This window comes from Pinus tabuliformis, chromosome 6 (assembly GCF_031772625.1).
Source record: "Pinus tabuliformis cultivar Carrire ecotype Pingquan chromosome 6, CPIR1, whole genome shotgun sequence".
Classification (NCBI taxonomy): Eukaryota; Viridiplantae; Streptophyta; class Pinopsida; order Pinales; family Pinaceae; genus Pinus; species Pinus tabuliformis.
Genome location: NC_142292.1, coordinates 1,529,929,252 through 1,529,944,626, shown reverse-complemented (window position 1 = coordinate 1,529,944,626; position 15,375 = coordinate 1,529,929,252).

Sequence of the window (15,375 nt, the reverse complement as noted above, 5' to 3'; positions counted from 1 at the left end):
TTTTCACTGTCTTCAGTTTTATTCAGGAGTTTTGTTGTCTGTGATTAGTAGACCAATGTTGAAACCCCATTTCTTTGCATCATCCAACCTCTATTGTACAAAGAATTGTGAATGTTTTTATGTATTGTGCACCATTTACAGTTCTCTTTTACAAAGAAGTAGCTTAATCGAACTGTTGTCTTTTGATTTGGAAGTGTCGCAAGTGTTGTTTTCAAACAAAGAAAAGAATACTATTGTTCTCGATAGTCGATTATACTGTTACTCTTGTATTTGATCTGAATTCATAAGTATTTCAAGTGTCGAAAATAATTTTCAATTCAAAATCGCAAAGTGTCGTCTTGCCTTCTTGTCATTTTTTGAAAACAAAATTGTTAGTACTGTCGCTTTGAAAGAAGAAATAGTTCAGATTTTTATTTAGCATTCTTTTTGTCATTCACACATTAAGAAAGTGGAAAACAAATACATGTACGTGCATTTGCATTTAGATTTCTTGTTGATTTTGATTTAGGACAGTGCATATAGTGTGTGCTCTCTGCTCTATGTTGAAAGGATCTTGTTTCTCTTTCCTTAGTAGCTAGGATTTTCATTGCAAAAAGAAGATTAAATGACTGTTTGTCATCTTAGGTTGCATTTTAGGAATTGTATATCTACATCACGTGGTGAACCTGAAAGGAAAATTTCTTAAGAAAGATCAACTATAAAATAAATTCAATGAACATAAAAACGCTTTGGAACCAAACACACAACATCTATAAGTCTAGGCTAGAGATGTATTTCGGCGTCGTAAAGCCTGGTAACTGTCGCTTTCATCATAGGTTGGGTGATTCCTCCTCTTTGAGACGATAAGTGCCAGTACGGACTTGTGCTCCCATGTACCGTCGAGTATATATTGGGAGACCACAATAGGCTATATCCTTAATCCTTAGGAAGCTGTGTCTGCTGCCCTATCGATCACAATGCACTGAGCACAACATTCAGGAAGATTGACTGTTGTACCGTAAAAAGTATTATGTAGTTTTTTGATTGGTTTGGTAATCCCTCTGTCTATATTTCTAGAGTAGTCCCTTTCATTCCTTTTCAGACTCCTTAAAGGAAAAGGTCCATCTGAGCACTTTTCACTTTAGGCTCATTAAAAATCGAAGGTGACTAGAGTCATCTTTAGCTTTTTCTCGACTCTTAAAAATTGAAAAGCAAGTTGTGTCAAAGCGTCTAAAATTCATTTAATTTGGAATAACATTTTTCCCCTCTTATTTTGATTTGATTGAATAATCCGTAATCGTGGAAGAAATTCAATCAAAACCCCGTCGTTCGCGAAGACTGACGAGTCAACCGTCTTTGACTCCGGAAACGAAACCATTCCAGGCTAAGCGAACTCATTTAACTGGGTCAAAGTCTACTGGTTTGTTTGAAACTTGTGTTTCAACATCCTCTGAGACTCCGATTACTCCTACCATTTCTGGTATCCCTGCCTCTACAGAAGAAGTTCCATAGTTACAAGAGGACATTGGAACTGATCCTAGTGTAACAGTAAACGCTTTGATTCTTGAACCAGCTCCATCTAGAGTTGATTCGGAAGCTGTTACCCCTCCAGCATCTGTTGCTGCGAAATCTATACCTTCTTCGGCACCAGAAATATTTTACGGACCTAACGGTCTGCCTCTTCCACCCAGATTGATTGCTATAGAAGATATTACAGAGGATCTCCCATCCAGTATTCCATCATATTTTGGGACTGGGATCCACCTATATCCTTCTACTTCAGAAATTAATACCCCTTCATCGCAAGTTCCTGTAGAATCACTGGGAAGTCTTTTGGATAGACTCGATATGTCTGGACAACCATTGACATCTAGGACTGTGTCATCCGATACAGTGGTAGCAGAACCTCCTACCACCACTCCGACGATGTTCGCTGGTATACCATCTATCCCAACTAGCCCTTGACCGCTAGAAGGAGTCCACCCAGGGACTGTTTCGACAGTATGGTCTGTACCCGTTTGTTCATCCGGAATAGTATCTGGAATCTCTTATGTTGAATCTCAACAAATTGATCCTTCACAACAAATTCAATTTGGGCAGTCTGGTCTCCAAAGGCCAATCATTCCTTTGAGCACTGGATTGCCACCATATGGAGGGCACTACACCCTTTCATTGTTCCCTCTGGGAGAACAACCATATGAAGGTTCACAACCGAATTCAGGTCAAATTGGAATCACATCCAACGGTTGGGTGCCAATATTGCCTCAACAACTAAGAGTTGTATACTCAATGCAACCGAGTCTACCTGTGTCAAATATCCCCACTACACCAGCTATTGTGACAGTGTCGCAAGTACAAGCATTGCCTGTTGTATGCCAACCACAAGTTTCTCAGGTCGTTGTACAACAACCTCTTGTCTCCGTGACACAACCACAATCGCCAGTTAGTGGCTCCTTAACTAGAGCGACTCAGGCTCAAACAGGTACTATTACCCCTCATCTTGGTCAAATGTCCAGTATTGGGCAACAACAAATGGTTTCACAACCATGGCTGGTGCAACATCAACAACCGCAATTCCAACAAGCTTACCAAGGACCTGAGCAGCAAAACTTTGTAGGTAATGGGCAGTTGTATATTCAAAATGGTTATCACCAATCATCTCAAATTGGTTATGCCCAAACACCTTATCAAAGTTATCAGCATCAAATGCATTATGCTGGTATGCAAAGACCCACTGCTCAGGAAATCCCATCTTATCCTGGGTACGCTTCGCCGAACTTGAATCAACAGTTACCCTTTGTGGTGACTCTAGAGTTACCATATCTAAATCGGCTAACGAACAATCCGATCGCTTATGCCCCTTGGTGGTCGGCGATTCCTCATAAAATTCCGTTAGATATTCCTAAATTTAATGGAAATCCGGTTGAAGACCTGTCGAATCATGTGATGACCTTTCATCTGTGGTGTTCGTCCAACACTCTCAATGATGATTCGATTTAGCTTCACCTTTTTCAGCGAACATTAACTGGTTCGGCAGCAAAATGGTATATCGAGTTGCCTAGAGTTTCATTCGATAACTTCAGCGCCCTTGCCACAACCTTTTTAACCCATTTTCAATTACCAATAAGGTATGAAATAAGAACAGAGCTTCTTACCAATTTCAAACAAACGACAACCACTCATATATCCGATCATATTCATGAATGGCGACGTCGTCGTAAAATGGTGAAAACATATGTGCTGCTAGCTGAATGGTTTATTAAGTCATTATTACCTTCTATTACAGAAGATGTGGCAAAGGGATGGATCGTCACTGAAGAGCAGGTTATTCCTCGTGCGCAATATCTAGACTTGATCTATACTCAGTTTGGAACGCTCTACAACAAAATCCTCGATGCTCCTAGACCAGAGTTTTTTGTTCCTCCTCCTCCTAAATCAAACAAATACTCTCATGCCAGCAATGGCGTGATAGGTACGACAAGCAAGAAATCGAAAAAGGCTACATCTAAGAAAGCTCGTAATATTTCTGATCAAAATGCAAATGAAGAAATTCTAGCCTTGGAGGTTAATGTCGTGTCAACTAACAAAGGCAAAGAACCGAAGCAGCCACGAGGAAAGAAGAAAGGGAAGAGCAAAAAGAAGAAACAGGATGATTCGTCTCCTGAAAAATCTTCTGCGAACCCTTCTGGGCAAAAGAAACCTACTCAGCCATGCCTCATATGCGATGAGGATCATTGGACGAGAGATTGTCCATATAAAGCTGAAGTTAAGAAATTCCTTAAGAATCCAAAAGCCTCAGCAGTATTGACTGATCCATTTCCAAACCCAGGAACCAATCTGGTTGCTAGTGACAATGCTTCCCCATCCCAAGTCCTTATGCTATCCATTTCAAAACAGCAAAATGATGCTTTGATATCGACAAGGAATAAAGATTACGGGAATCCACAGTTGTCAAACAACAAGGCTACTGATCAACCTAGTAGTTCGACAACAACTTCGACCGAAGTTGTGCCACCCATCATTCCTGAGCTAATGATAAAGCCACCAAAGGGAGTTGTACACAAATCGACATTTAATCCTTGTGCCAGAGCGACATAGAATTATAATATAGTAGAGGACCTGGCCCAATCGCCGTCCGCTATGTCGACACTTGAGGTACTGCAAAATTTCCCCTCCCAGAAGCAAAATTTATTATCAGTAATAGCTGGGATTGACCCAACGGATTCCAATCTTGTGGCCTTTAACCATAAAGGATATTACCCACAGTTACCAGCTCAACTCGCTTTCCTCATTCAAGTGAAAGCCCTCAACAAAACTGTTCATCGAACAATTATTGATGAGGGGGCATCTACATGTATTATGTCCATGAGTTGCTGGAAAAATTTAGGCTCACCACCCTTGTCGCGATCGTCGACGACGTTAAAAGAATTTGATGGACAAACATACACTCCATACGGGATTTTAAGTAACTTGCAAGTCGAACTGGGGGGGCAAAACAGTAGAAATTGATGTGGAAGTTATCGATGGAAACCTCGATTACAACATCCTACTGGGAAGGCCCTAGATTTATGCTATGGCTGTTGTTGTGTCGACATACTTCAGAAAGATTGCATTTCCCTTTCAAGGGGGAATTACAATCGTCGACCAACAGACATTCCTCCCCAATAGTTTGCAAGTTATGGGAAGCATTCCGATGATCCACGGAAGCTCTCAGTCGCTTCAAAATATCGAAGTAGGCCTACTAAAAGACCCTACATTGATGCGTAATTTTTCCCAACTGCATCCAAACGACATGGCGGAAGTAGCAACGGTGGGAACTTGAAATATGGTATCTTCCATTTAGAAGATGTACGAAAATGATATTAGCATGGATCGTCACCAGGTGTTGCCTCCAAGCCCAACAGAAATATTGTAGCAATCAATGTTCTCGGCATGGGAGGCAAACCCCAATGAACACTCGTCAAGCGTTTGGGTAGATAGGTCTAAGGAGTATGGTACCTCTTCAAATCCTTGGTCACAAGTACATTCTACAGACGAAGGAATCGTTCAGTCAATGAACGTACAGGGGGCACCATGGGAAGATTACCACCACCGTTCCCATCTTCCGGATTACAACGAAGATTACTCCAATGACCTTAATCATCTATCAGTGTTTGATTTTCTATCAAATACTGTAAACACGGTGGATTTTGAGTGAAATTTGTCCAATATTGAAGAAACTATCGCCATAAATATCTTGACCAAACTAGATGTTGTAGAAAATATTCATGTCGGGAAATCTTGTTCTTCTCTAGAACTGGATGTATATTACTCTCTCTTTCGTGAATTTAGAGATGTCTTTGCATGGTCCTACGAAGAAATGCAAGGCATCGACTCAAGCATAGTTGAACACGAAATTAAGATGTATCCAGATGTCAAACCAGTAAGACAGCGGCTTTGGCAGGTTCACCCAAAGAAAGTCGTTGCCATCAAGGCAGAAGTTGAAAAACTTCTTCATGATGGTTTCATTTACCCGGTTCCTCTAACTGATTGGGTATCGAACATTGTTCCCGTGATGAAAAAGCAAGGAACAATTAGAGTGTGAGTCGATTATAGGGATGTAAACCAAGCTTGTCCAAAGGACAACTATCCTACACCCTTCATTGACCAGATAATTGATGAATGTGTTGGATGCAAAATCTTTTCATTTATGGATGGATTTTCCGGGTATAATCAAATAAATATCCGCCCACAGGAACAGTCAAAGACTGCATTTATTTTTCCTTGGGGCACATTCGTGTACCGTAAGCTACCTTTCGGTTTAAAGAACACAGGGGAAACTTTTCAGAGGGCAATGAATTATGCCTTCCACGACATCAAGAACATCGTTCAACCATACCTCAACGATCTTCTAGCTCACTCGCGAAAGTGGACCAATCATCCGCAGCATTTGAGAGCAATATTTCTACGTCGCCGACACTACAAAGGAAGACTCAATCCGCACAAATGTGTGTTTTGCATCGGTTCTATCCGTTTACTTGGCTTTGTAGTTTCTAAGGACAGAATTTGTCTCGACCCATGTAATGTTCAAGCAATCATCGATTTGCCTCCACCTTCAAATTTGCCTCAGATTTAGAAACTTCAAGGGAAAGAAAACTTTTTGAGGAGGTTCATTCCAAATTATGCCGAACTTGCTAAAGGTTATATGTGTCTTTGAAAAAAGAAGTACCCTTCAGCTGGGATCAGGTCGCACAAGCTTCCTTTGATGCTCTAAAGGAATCCCTAATAAAAGCATCATTAATGTACGCTCTTGATTATCAAAAAGACTTTAACCTATATCTAGCTGCAGCAGATACGACCATCGCAATGGTTTTAGTTCAAGAAGACAATGGAATCGAGCATCCTATTTATTATTTAATTCGAAACTTAAATGATACAGAAAGCAAGTACTCATATGTTGAAAAGCTAGCTCTCGCTGCCATTCAAGCAATACAGAGATTTCGACACTATGTTCTCTTTCAAAAAACTACCGTTTTGTCAGATTGCAACCCCATGACTTATATCTTGTCGTGACAGTTCCTTGGGGGAAAATATTCAAAATGGATAGCAATTTTGCAAGAGTTTGATCTGGAATTCATAAAATCCAAATCAAAGAAGGCTCTAGCATTCACAGAGTTACTATCTGATTTCCCATCATCATCCAACGATTAAACATCCAAAGCAACAATCGTGGATGAATCTTTGTTTCTGATATCTTCAAGCGATCCGTGGTATGGAGATATAATCATTTACCTCCAGACCCAAACATATAGGCCTAATACCTCTTGCTCAGAACAACGACGTACTCAATACCAAGCAAAAGACTACATGATCGTTGGTGATACGCTTTACCGTCGTGGTGTCGAAACTGTTCTGCGGAGGTGCCTCACCCATGAGGACGCCGAAAAAGTCTTGAATGATTGTCATTCAGGCACATGTGGGGGGCACCAATCTGGTTATGCTATGGCACAAAATATTTTATGAGCAGGATACTTCTGGCCAACAATGTTCAAAGATTACATAACCATAGTCAGAAGTTGCCATGCTTGTCAAATCTTCGACCGCAAAACTAGAATACCACCCGCACCTCTGAAGCCAGTAGTTGCTGTTGGGCCATTCGCAAAATGGGGCATAGATTTCATGCAATGTAACCCCACCTCGGCCGGGGGGCATGGGTATATCATAGTCGCGGTTGACTATTTTACGAAATGGGCCGAGGTGCTGCCTACATTAAACAACAGCAGCGAAACGGCCGCTCTTTTCTTCTTCAATCATGTAGTCGCTAGGTTTGGCATTCCGCAAGCTATAGTCACAGATCATGGATTGCATTTCCGCAATCACATGATGGTTGAATTGGCCACCAAATTAGGACTATCCCACGACAGCTCTACTCCGTATTATCCGCATGCGAATGGGCAAGTTGAAGCGATCAACAAATTCCTGAAATGCATGCTGCAAAGGATGATTGGAGTCCATAAATAGAGTTGGCACCTAATCCTATACTCAACCTTGTGGGTATACTGGACGTCGGTAAGAAATACAACCAGGTTCACACCCTTTTAGCTAGTGTATGGCTTGGAAGCAATCTGACCAGTTCAGTGTGAGATTTCGTCTTGCAGTTGATCTCCTCCCCAGAACTTCAAAGGAAGAAGCTCGTTTCTTAGAATTAATCCAACTGGATGAAACTCATCGTGACATCACCTTGGCTAATGAAGCACATAAGAAATGAGTCAAAGCACAATTTGACAAGAATGTCAAACCCCGCGTTTTCTCAGAAGGTGACCTGGTCTTGCTCTATGATCAGGAATCCGATAAATTGGGAGCAGGTAAGTTCCAGTCTTTGTGGATGGGTCCCTATATTGTTAAGTGTGTATTAGCAAAAGGAGCCTACGAGCTAGTAGATTATGACGAAATTCCGTTGTCGCAACCCAAGAATGGGTTGTACCTTAAGCGTTACTATGCTTGACTCGGCATAGTAACCTCTTCATATGCTTTTGTTACATTTTTGTTTTCGTTAAGAGTGATCATTTTGGTTAGGTAATCCACTTTTGCATTTTTTTGCAGATGTCGAACCCATTGGAATCATTTGTTGGATATGCCGACGGGGCGAGTCGTAGTACGCGGAACCTATCTTCTGCAGCTTGGGCCATCTTTGATCCAAGCAGCGAGTTAGTAAGTTTCAGAGGGGTGTGTATTGGTCAATCAACGAACAACATTGCTGAATATAGTGCGTTGATAGAACTCCTCTCTGATGCCATCGCGCATGGCATACGCCGACTTGTCGTCAGGCTAGACTCATAGCTCGTCATTCTACAGCTTACAGGCATCTATTCTGTTCGGAATCCAGCTATATATCGCATGTTCCTAAGGGTCAAGATTTTGGAAAGACAGTTTGATTCTATTCAATATCAACATATTTCCAAAAACTTAAACACATTAACCGATTCATTAGCAAATTATGTGTTAGATAGAAATTTGCAACATTTGTAAAGAAAATCATTTTATCAATAAACTGCATTAGGATAATATAACTTAACCAAAATAAAGCTCTGAAAATCAAAAATATATATATAACTGTTTATAGTTTGTACATAGTGTCCTGTGTCTAGGACAAAATCAGCCATATGACCCAAAAACTCAAAATGAAAGGGGGCACCCTAATCTAATGGTGCTCATGATAACTAGTCACCGCATGTGCAATGATGCATAAGAGCCTGGTCCATTGGCTCAGCACGCCAGTGGTATGGCGCTGTAATCTCAGGGGAAGCTCATCGGTCCTCACATCCGGAATACCAAGGGTGAGACCCTCGATCTTCTCCTGCAACACTGCAAGGGTTTCGGATACATTTAGGTTGCGAAGAATGGCCCTCACTACAGCCTCTCCTGTTGGAACGATAGCTGCTCCTCTCAGGCGCGCTACTGGTCGCACTAGCCCAATATCTGCATAATCACATGAGTTCTGATTAGTCTTGATAAACATTTTAAAAGCACAAGAACATTATGAAAACGATAAACAGAGATATGGTCAGAGATTTTCACCTATGATACCCCACTGCTTGCCAGCCGGCAGCACCAAATCTGGGTCACCCCGGAAATCCATCCCAGCATATGGATAATTAGCATAAACCATCTGCTAATGGTTGAACCACTCAAAGAAGGCATCAGAGAATGAAACCTGCGGTTGACCAGCATGTCTGGCCATAAGGTCGACCCATCTTTACATCTGTGGCTTAGTCGGTAGTGGTAGGCCAAGTGAAATGTATTGTGGTTGCATAAGTGGTATCTTCTCCAAGGTGAAAGTGGTCAGAATAGAACCATAGCCAAAGTTCTTGGATCTTCCATTTTTCACCTTGGTAAGTTGTTCTTTGATAACTGGAAGTACTGCATCACACAAGTTGAATACTTTGGGTTCAAGACATTCCAAGGCATACTGCATATAGGACCTGTTGGCCAAGTGAAGGGTTGCGCTACCAGCCAATCTAGAAAAGGTGAATAAAATAGTCCTCAAAGGTCGGTTGGTGACATATTGGATACTAATCTTACCATCCCTGCTTGGTTGAGATCCTTCCCTACAGTATCGGCGAATATAATCCCTCACGGATTCACCCCCACGGGAAAAACCTGACAGTGAGAGAGGGGCACCACGCCTTGATAAACCGGTAAAAAATTAGATGTCCTCAATAGTCATGGGGATGGATTTGCCCCTTATCTGTAACACTTGGTTGGTAGGATCCCATGCATCGAGGAAATATTGCAACAAGTTGATTTGTTGCCTCATGCTGGAAATGTTGAAGAACTTCAACAAGCCACAGTTCTGCAATGCAGTTACCGTACCTAGATCATGTACGGAAACCATGTCCTCTTTTTCATTCTCATGTTCACGCCATGTAACAACCATTTTTCTCCGATGAATCTCTGAAAAACAAACAAGAGAAGATTCAGGGTCCTGATTTGGCAAAAAACAACAAAATTTCCATGAAAAATCAGTGCAAAAGTTTTCCTCCTTGCACCTATCACACCCTATATGTGTACACAGTGCGATGCATACATTTTGGCCAGTGGCTAGCTTAAGATGCATCGCACCTTTCGATATACACTAAGTGTGATGGGGGCAGAACGAAATGTTCAAACCCTAGGGGCCTAGAAAAGCAGGAAAACATGCTCAGAATCCAAAAAGGAAAGAATGCAATTGAAGAGCTCAGGTTTAGCTCCTACCTGGTCCAGACAGCGCCGAAAATCGTCCACAGAATCTCCCAAAATCAGTTGGTGAAAATCAAAGGGGAAAATACTTCCAGAGCTCCAACAGTCACAACTCCAAATGAAATGGTGAAATGAGGGGTAAAAACCTATTTTTAATTTACCTTTCACGTAATTTAAATAGGGAATTGTTTTTTAACTCATTTTTCAAGCCTATGTCCTCATTTCTAATTAGTTTGATGGATCAATTGAATAGGTAGTACGACCGTCAAAAGAACATAGTGTTAACGGTGAATCAAATATCAATGACCATTATCACGAGCAGTTTTACGCAAAGTTCAAGCTCGTTAAAAATTAAACCTAGCAATGAGCATATGTTCCACCAGAGTTTAAGCTCATTAAAAAATGAACCCACCTCTGATAAATAACCATTGTGAATGCATTATCATCAGCTTTTGAGCCTTGGTCGTGTTCTTACCATCACCTCCACTCTGTTGTTGCCGATCATTCGCCTCCATTTGATTGTTTACCCCTTTTGAGTAAAAACTGCGACGAGTGATCCTATTAGCCACCTTTTTACACTGTCATGATTGTAAAATTCCAAACCTTACCTAGAACTAGCTACTATCTGAAAACATCACTCGTTCCTCAAAAAACGAGTCTCCTTTAAGCTCTTTTCATCTAACTCGTAAAATATGAAAAGATTGTTGAGTAGTTGGCCTCTCCAGCTTGTTAAAGTGATCGAAAGTGTTATCCCTCCTTTAGATTTTAGTATTTTTGGACCTGAGGGATTATTACACAAAAATATCGAGCGTTTGTCTTATTCGGCTTGTTAAAACTATCGACAAGTCATCCCTTTCGTATTGTTTTATACTTTTTCGGACTTAAGGGATTATATTACGAAAAAGGAATATTGGAATCTTCTTTCTGCCTCTTTTCAGACTCTCTAAAATTGAAAAGGACCGAGTTATCCTTGTCGTTAAACTCATTAAAACAATAGCGACAAACTTGTCCATTCATATAAGAACGAGTTTCACTGTCGCTAGGCTCGTTGATACATAGCGATGGGTTTGCCCAAAGGGAAAATTATAGAACAAGCATATGTTATCCTCCTCAAGCTTGAAAAAAATAAAGAGGTACTGGTCAGAAATGATTGGGGAAAATTGGGAAGAAAACTTAAAGAAAATTTATTGGTAGCAGGTCGCTCTTGAACATGACACTTTCACTCCATCACCATGATTGAGTCGGGTTGGGTTATTCCGTTCACCAGTCATATCACCATTGGTCCACCGTACCATCCACTTTTGGGGTTAACGCTACCAATCCATTTCAGTGTCACCGATATGTTCAAGAGAAGTCGCTCAGAGAATTCACCTACCCAGCTTGTGTCTCATCCGCTACAATACCTTCACGCTTCATTCTTTCATGACCGCCACCCTAAACCTTGTATCATCAGATCGTTTTCACCTCTACAAAATCATTTGCTCCGTTCCGTGTCGTAGATGTGGGATCCATTAATGCCCTCCTACGACGGGTCACTTCTTGTCGACATCAGCTCATTATCCAAGAAGCCGACCTAGGGACAACCCTTCCAGTACTTTGAAGCTTGCATGCCTCAATGGCAAGTTTCTCACTTCCGACGATAGGTTTACACTAATGGCCTTCGACCGAAAGATTTTGCGTGGTGTTCGACATCAACTCATGTATTCACACCATACTGTAGTACCTTGAGGGTCATCATCATTATCGGTGATTCCTCTCGCGTCTGTTAACAGCTTACATCATTGGCTGGTAATCAGACGATGTCGTTCCATGTTTAACATTAGAACATCTTTTCACATGGATCGACTTGTACTTTTAGGCGAAGATTGAATGAGTTTTGAAGACCTCGGATCTAGTTTCATCCATCCGGGCTGCGATATATTCAAGAAAATAAAGACATCAAATGTACATCATTACTGCACAGATAATCATCCAAACTAAGGGATGATGGCTCTATTAGAATCATCAGTCTGCACATAGACGGTTGTCTGTCCTATGTACATGAAAATGAATTTATCAAGCTGAGCATAGGAATGCCCGCCTCAGCTAGATCATGAAAATATTATGAAGATAATGTATTGTATTGTATCTTATTATAGGTCACTTTCCAGCGCGAAAAACCTCGGATCCTCACTATAAAGCATTTCACCTGACATCAAAGGATTTACGACCTCATGCTTTAAGGGGCAACTTTTATAGACATATTTGGGCACTGCAACCCCAATCACATATATCCATAAACCAAGGGCTTATAAGTCCCTAAAAGTATTGTTTCATACCCTAAAGAAGCAAGGTCAGCTGATTACATCATCTCCCAAAAGTTTTCCATGAAAATCTACTCAGAACTGGTCAAAGCAGGACCATACAGACTGCCCAATGCAAAGGGTGCAATGCATCTCACCTGCCACATGCAAAAAGTGTGATGCATACTGGAAATCCCTTCTGTAGGGTGCGATGAGCGAGAGCAGACAAATGGCACAAGCAGTTTGCTAAGTGGAGAACCTGAGAATCTTCTAGAAGCTGCTCATTTGACACTTGCCTCCCTAAGTTCACCCAGGGATGAGTAAGAGATCTAAAATCTCCAAGTGGAACCAAGAACTATCAGAGAGATGACACTAATCAAAATCCCAGAAGCTGACTCACCCAGCTGCAAATATCTATAAATGGATCCCTCATCCTAGAGATCCAAAGGTTGGAATTTGGTAATTTGCAAAGAGGTGCTGCTGGTTTCTCTTTGAAGACATTGTTGGGTGATCTTGCTTTGTGTGAGGTGAAAAGGGCTTTCAAGCTGGGAAGATAGTACTGGGTCAGACCAAGTGGTTGTAATCCTCTCTTCTACTACTTTTACTAATAAAGCTATTTGAGTTTTCCTCCATATTCTTGTGTAATATCTGAATATTATGTTGATATATGCATTTGTATGGTCAATATACATCTAATCCTATATTGTTTACAGTGAAATATCTCTATGCTTTGATGGTATTATGCTGCTGTAAATCTACAGGTGCTCTTTGAAGCTGGACAAGTAAGGAAGTAGTGGCGAGATTCTGTCAAAGGGGAAAGGAAACAAGCAAGGAGCCAAGCGAAAGATTGAGGTTGGTACTCTCTGCTTCTTTCCCATCTCTCTCTCGTAAAGGAAAAATCAAGTAACTTTAATCTATTTGTTTCTAAGATAGCTACCCGTCTTAGTGGGACTAGCAGCTTTGCATAGACACTAGATTTCTCGGTAACACATTGCCAAATATGGCTCTTGTGATACCAGTTAAGTATCTAGCCCCTTAAGCCATATCGGAAAATTCAAGTATCACATCGACACCAGTTAATGCCAACAAGAGAGGTAAGAAAAAAGGAAAAAGGGTGGACGCCCCAAAGTCCTCTAGGACATCTACAACCTGTGCTTTGTGTGAAGTCTATGGGAACCTACTAACATCTACCCTAAGTTAGATGAGTTAAAATCTCTTCAACATGCCCCAAAAACACTAGTGAGCACAACTCCATCATTTGGAGAAAAGGTTGCAGTAATACGTAACAAGGCATTGCAAACCAACCATGAATGCTATATGTGTGGAATACATGAATTACACTCATCATCACCCTGAAATCCCTCTATAACGAGATGCATTAAGTGCCTCGTACAAGCCAATACTAAGGATCCATTAGTACCAGCCACACTACCAGGTAATGATGGATCCAAAACAATCCTTTATGTGCAAGAGGAACCATTGTCATGCTCATACCCCTCCCACCCAACTCCTCATAATACAAGAAAGAGAACATAGTGCACATCTCCTGCCTCGTTATGTGCCTTATGTGATGAACTGCACCATTTGATTACCCAATGTCCTGAGGTATGAGCATTCAACCAATGGTATCTGGTTAAACACATTTCCAAAAGCATCATACCCAAACAAAGACATCATACTTTCCAGATTTGTGCAGGAAACCATCATGTGCAACATTTCCCATATCTTCTTGATTTTGTGTTATGTTATATTTCATGCGTTGATTCATCGTTGAAAACTATAATTTAGTCGGATCGAATATCGAATCATCAAATCACACCACACCACAAGGGGATGAAGAATCTAGGTCCATCTTATGTGTGTTTGAGGAAAAACTATTGTCGATAGTTCAGTCAGGCACTCATCAATAAATCTCCTTTCACCATCAGCAATAGAGATCTAGAAAAAAGAAATAACGACCTTAGGCCGCCTAGTCAAAATCACCCCTCACATGAGCCCTTTGCGATAGACCCAACCACCTGGTGAATCAATGTCGGGAATTAGGAAAGATAAGAGACATATTTCGCTTATTCGTGCACATCCCACAAACCCAACAACTTCCTACCAAGATCAACCACCCGGTGGCCAGTGATAGAGCATGTATCATTCACCACTCCACATGAAGGCTTATTACAAAATATTTGCATATCCTGGCATCATTTCATTGAAACAAACCATAGGGTCCATCATCTCGACCATGCCTACCACCACATCCCCTTTCACATGTTAAATCATCCATGTCAGTCGATAAAACCTTCCCACTCGTGGATCACCACATGTAATAAAACCCCACATATTATTGGAATGCATGAACATTTAGTCAGACCCGAAAGCCATTTCACTTGCATGCCATGAATATTAGCCTCATTTCTTCTCATTCTTCACTTCTTGCTAACCATATCACCCTGTTGGGCCACCCCATTTAGTTGCAATGAATCAAAACAAATGCACCTCCACATTCTACATTGGGCTTGCCATTCACCCATACAACACAAGCTCATTCGTGTCACTTCATCTGCCTCATCAACCCCACATGGAGAAAAACCAATGGGGACGCCACCCTCAACAAACTACACCATACCTCCATCATTATGTAGGTCACCATGTTTCGAGCACCTGTCTCTGTGTATGTACATCCAAACCACCTTTACATTCTTTTGGCAAGTGTACAAATATTTTTTAGGAAAAAGGTTCCCACCCATATTTTCATGTCTTATACCTAGAGGCAGTTTCTAGTCACCCTTGGTCAGAGCTCACACATCATCCACATCCATTTACCCTCTTCACACTAGTCAGAACATACTTAAACCTATCGTGAAAGTCTTACTAACTCGAGGGCCATCCCTGTCCAAAATAT